The sequence below is a fragment of the Chinchilla lanigera genome, unplaced genomic scaffold (assembly GCF_000276665.1).
Source record: "Chinchilla lanigera isolate Chin_1 unplaced genomic scaffold, ChiLan1.0 scaffold00003, whole genome shotgun sequence".
NCBI classification, from domain to species: domain Eukaryota; kingdom Metazoa; phylum Chordata; class Mammalia; order Rodentia; family Chinchillidae; genus Chinchilla; species Chinchilla lanigera.
Genome location: NW_004955404.1, coordinates 27,231,946 through 27,237,621, shown reverse-complemented (window position 1 = coordinate 27,237,621; position 5,676 = coordinate 27,231,946). Strand labels below are relative to the sequence as shown.

The 5,676-nt window shown below is 35.5% G+C and overlaps 1 long non-coding RNA gene across 1 annotated transcript in view; it reads left to right on the top strand.

Moving 5' to 3' along the window:
- LOC102007293 overlaps nucleotides 1–3,152 on the top strand; it is a 68,563-nt gene extending 65,411 nt beyond the window's left edge. The window contains exons 3-4 of the long non-coding RNA XR_259322.1: nucleotides 1,606–1,775; nucleotides 2,919–3,152. This is a non-coding gene — a long non-coding RNA (uncharacterized LOC102007293). The remainder of the gene's footprint in view (nucleotides 1–1,605; nucleotides 1,776–2,918) is intronic.
- Nucleotides 3,153–5,676: the final 2,524 nt, after the last annotated feature.

Here is a 5,676-nt window from a genome sequence, read left to right as displayed (position 1 = left end):
GATGACATAGAAAAAAATAAAAAGACAAGATAGTGAAAAATAACAATTTCTCTCAACTTCCTTATGTGTGTATCAGTCTTTAGAAACTATCTTCCTATTGAGCATATGTCCCAGTGAGAAAGGCCAGATGTGTCTAAAGGCAAACATAATCTTTGGATTGCAAATACATCAATTATTGTGGATAAAAAGGGGTAACAAAATGGGGTAAATGGAACATATCAGTGTTGGCTCAGTCTTCTAATTTATGTGAGTAGAGAAGACAGAAAAGCTAGTGTTGGAGTACACAATATGTGGCTTATTCTTCCAACTATAGGATCATTTATTTCTTAAGGTAGTCAAGTACCACTCAGATTTTTCCAGATTTCATTGCTGGATAGCACTTCTCATTTTAGCAAATGCTGGAATAATCAGCTAAGTGATTTGAGCCACCAGTGGTACCTGAAACAGGGATTTTGAAGAATTGCCAGAGACAGTTTTCATCGGGTCACCAGATATTTTCCTTTATTTAGTTGCTTTTATATTGGAGGCCTGACAATATTTTCTTTCTAGTTCCCTGAGTCTACAAGTCACTTTCAGAGTGAAGTCTCTGTTATTCCTTCTGAAAAGAGCCTTGAACTCCAAAGATTTCCCTGGCTTTTTATTGAACACCTATATGCCTTCCTTGGATGGAACAGTTAAGCAGGCAGGCATTACATGTAAGTTCTGAAACTTCCTGATTAAAGATACTTTGGAACAATCATTTTTTTTTTACATTTTTTAATTTTAAAGCAAATAAAGTAATAAAACCAATAACAAAATAACAACAACATAGACAAAAACAAAACAAAGCAAAGATAATAAAAATCATACAGGATTTCAACACAAAATGATAGGAATTAGTGCTTGTTTTATTACATATCGTTATCTTCAATGAAGTTGAACAGGTTATCAGATGTAAGAATGAAAGATCAATCAAACCATTAAAGAGAATAAAAAATAATAAAAAAAAATCAGAAAGGATACAGAGTTGCACTAGACAAGATGGTAGGAATTCACCAGTGGTTGTTGCATTGCATATTTTTGTTTTTAAATTAGTTGTTCAGATTACCAGACATAAGCATGCAAAATTGGTCAAAGAAAATTAAGCATTAACTGCTCCTTTTAACAGATCATTATACATTGGCAGTCCAATTATCCCATCCATCCTTATATATATATATTTTTTTCCCTTCCTTCTTTCTTTCTTTTTCTCCTTTCCCTCATCCCAGTTGTTCTTTCCTTTGAGCAGTTTCTTTCCCTTTCATAATATCTATTGTACATTTTGGGTTTTACTTACTCTTTCAGATTCTTACACAAGGGAGAAAATACAATGTTTACACATGTGGGTCCGATTTATTTCACTTATGAGTATGGTCTCTAGTTCATTTTTGAAAGCTCAGTGTTATCTGGAAACATGAAATGGCTGGTGAGATGTTGACATGCAAGAATTTCAATTATTATCAGTTCAAAACTACAGCTGTTAGCCAGAATCTGGTATGATTTATGCAACTATTAAAAGTTACACATAGTCTTATTTTGTTAGTTTCTGATGGCTTACGAATTTGATTTTGCCCATGTTTGGTCAAGTTGAGAAGTTTCTAAGAATTCTTCGACATTCCTGACTTCTTGCCGATTAAGGGCCTGCCAAGTCAAGAAGCACACAAGGCTGCTCATGGCAAAGTGTTTGTTTCAATATTTAGCAGCATTTTCTCAAGTGGATCAGAAGGACCAGCTGGAGAACACAAGACATTTGGCAGGTATTTCAACCACCATTTTAAGTTATGTGTGAAAAACAATGACAAATGCTTGACTGGGTATAGGGTGACCAACCATGAGATCATAAAACTTATATGAGTATGACTGGAGGAAGGCCTAGAGTAAATAAACCCTTTATTAGATTTCTATGGTCACAGTAAGACATAAAAATCATAATAAGTCTGCTTATAAATGGATTAGTCTTTGCATCATTGGGAAGTTCTCCTTGCTGTTCTGGGTTCAGTCAAATGTCTTGCTCTCAATTGGAGTGATGGGGCTGCTGGGCTGCCAGATGTCCCTTGCCCTTTAACAGGCTGGTCTGGCCACGAGAGGAGGAAAGCACAAGAATATATAGATTCTTGGAGTCCACCCTCAGAGCTAGTATGATATTCATGTTGACAATGAGCCAGGTAGAACAAGTTACAAAGCCAGGTTTAAGGAATAGGAAATAGACTTTTCCTCTTGATGAGAGAGGTTGCAAACAGGCGACAAATTGAGAACATTAATACAGGAAATCCATCATTAGCCCCTAAACACCAAGGACTAAATACTCCATCCCCAAGTTTTGTGTGTTCTGCCTAGGTGATCCAAAGCTAGGATAACCCAGGCCAGGCTGGAATAAGGATATGAGGTAGGCTTGCTGGTAAGCTCAGTCTCACGGGAATGAGCAGGCACTTTTTAGATTTGTAGTGGTGACATAATAAATAACCAGAGAGAACTGGAGATTTATGTATAGGCTATTGTGATGGACTAAAAGAATATTTATTAAATATAATTAAAAGTTGGATATCTCAAAAAATAGGAGTTATTGAAAATCATTATTCTCCCTTTTTTGGGGGATAGGTGCTTATATTGTCAGTGAATTTGATTCATTTTCCAAATAATTTTTTTGAGTATCTTTTAAGGATCAAGCAGTCCTAGGAATACAGAATCAAGTGAAGGAAGGGAACTAGCAGTGACCTAGATCAAGTCGGTGCCACATATTTCCAGAGACCAGCTAGCTCTCCTTTCCACTTCGCTTTACTCCTGCTGTCACGTACTCTGTCCTGCTAGGATGTGATCTCTCTCAGCTATAGGGATTGGGTCAAGGACGGGCTTCCAGCACAGAACAGACCAATGAATACTTTTTCCACTTGCTTTTACAGGTGAAGTTGGTTGTTGAGCTCTTGTTCACTTGGTTTGGATTTGGTAAGATTTAGTCCCAGAACTCAATAATGATGTCAGCCTCATAGAGAAATCTGCTGTAGAAGGAAAGAATGAAGCTCATATTCACAAAGAAGCAGAATGGATAAGTTGGGGAAAAGAACAGCCTGACAAATTTTGAGTCTCTGAATCCACATGATTTTGAGACTAGTCTTACTTCTCTCTTTTATGTTCTTTTGTTCTATCACCCAAAAAAATCATTTTTTTTTGAAAAAAAAAATGAAGCTAGTTTGGATTTTTTCACTTGAAAGCCAGAGGTTTTGACTATCAATGAAAATTAGCAGTTGATAAATATGTTTATATGTATTATAAAGTGAACAGAAGTTTATCACCTTTTAGTAGGATAAATATCCCTGAAACAGTAATGCCTCGGTTCACCAATGCTTCTTTTTGTGACTTGGTTCACTAACAGAAGCATTTGGCAAAAGTTTGCTTCCTGCCATGAACTTGACAATGGGAGATGAATAGGACTGTGGCTATCTTCTCTAGAATCATGGAACCAGTTACATTTGTGAACTAAGGTACCACTGTCCATCATGATGATGATATAAATCAGGTGAAGAAGTAGAAGAACATAGGAGGAAAACATCAACACTAGTCAATAGTAATCTAGTCTGTTTTCACAGTACTGGAGACTGAACCCAGGGCCTTCCTTCGTAGTGAGATACACCCTCAGCCACACACCCTTCTTTTGTATGTTGAGACACAATCTCACTAAGACACTAACTTTCCAACCTGGACTTGAACTTATGATTCTCTTTCCTCAGTCTTCCAGAGTGCTGAGATTGTATCAACTGATTTTCTGATTTATATCAAGTATCTTTCTGTAAATATATTACTTATGGTAGCTCATTTATCTTTATACTTTGAAATATGTGCCATTTTTATTCCACATTGACAGATGATAAAATTGATACAGAAGTTAAAGAATTTGCCCACAACCACATGACTATAAGTGACAGTGGAAGAGTGTCTTGGTTACTTTCTCATTGCTGGGACAAAATGACGAACACCAAGATAAAGGTGGAAAATGATGACTTTAGCTCAGAGTTTGTAGGGATTTCAGTCTATAGTTAGTTGACTCCAACCAGAGTGGCATGTCAAAGGGGCACAGCTGAGGAGAAAACAGTCCATAGCAGGACAGGCAGGAGGCAGCAAGCAGTGAGCCTCTCTTTCCCTTTTATTCCATTCAGATTTCCCAGGGTGGGCCTTCCCATTATCCACACCCAGAACTATGCTAAACAAATAGTGGGCTAATTTATTAATCACACATCCTTAATCCATATTCATACACACTAGATCCAGCCACCTCTAAAATGTACCACCTATGAGCACATGAGACTTTGGAGGGATGTATAGATACAGATCATAATACAGAGCTAATATTTACTTCAGTAGGCTCTCAAGAAATATTTGATGACAGAAGGAAAGAACGATAGAGTCACAAAGACAAATAATTATACTCCAGTGTGAAAATGTAAGATTTAGCCTTCAAAACATCCCTATAAAAATTTTATTATTCTCATTTCATAAATATGGAAATTGAAGTTGAGAGAGTTCATTAGATCTCTGTAGGCTAGAAGATAGTGGAGCTGTACTGTGTTATATCTAGGTTTACCCTGCAGTGACCTTGAATCTTTTAAGTTAGTCTCTAAGTATGGAATGGACTTTACAATAAAACCTTAAATTTTGTGTGATCTACCTAATTTTGGAGTTTTTGTCTTATAAATTTTCTATCACTATTGCATTGTTAGCATACTTGAATATTAGAACATTTCAAACGGATCATGTCCAGTTTTTGCAGGATCTTTATTAAGATCAGATCATTCAAACATGATAATACATACTTCTCATTTAAATTAGCTTTATAAAAACACCTGTTGAACATTTTGAAAATTGCTGTTAATGGTTACCTTTATCAATATAATGGAAGGTATAAGACATTTCTGATCAATGTGGCAATTACAACATCACTAGAAAATAAGGTAGTTACACATTCTAAAAGAATGCTTTCCTAAAAGTCCATGAACAGCTCTTGATTCCAAAAAATAGTTCTGTGCAACAGTAAAGCAAACCTGGAAAAGAAGTCCATCACCGAATTATTTATTCAGTTGAGTGTGCTGGCTGCTGTTCCTCTCATTGACTGTTTTATTTTTTTAGTGACTTATGTAAACAAAGGATCAACAATATGTCTGTATGGATCCTAGTCACTACATTAGTCAGTTCTTCAGTTTAGGTATTGTTTCATGCTGATTTCATATCTGTTCATTAACTCATTTGGTGAATTCTAACACTGCAGTATTTTTGAATGCAAAAATCTGTTGTTTCTTAGCAGATATTTCATTTCTCATATAATTTATAAACAGTATTTATTTTTGGCTTCCTTAACGGTGCCATTACAAATTACAGCTTGTATTTCTGACTCTTTTCCCCAAGTAAATCTTTGAAAATAAATCAATGTACTATTTCCAAAGCTTACATCATCCCACCCTGACATATGAATCATTGTAAAAATGTATCTTGGAAATATTTCCAGTGTCTTTTTAGTCAAAGTTTTATAATTGAATCCCTATATGGGGAATCTCTCACATGTTTGCATTGCTTCCTGTTTATAACTGTACAGTTTTTATAATTTTATTTTAGAGTCTGTGGTCTATTTTTTTATAGTTAATGAGACAAAAGAGTAAATGTACTCTAATA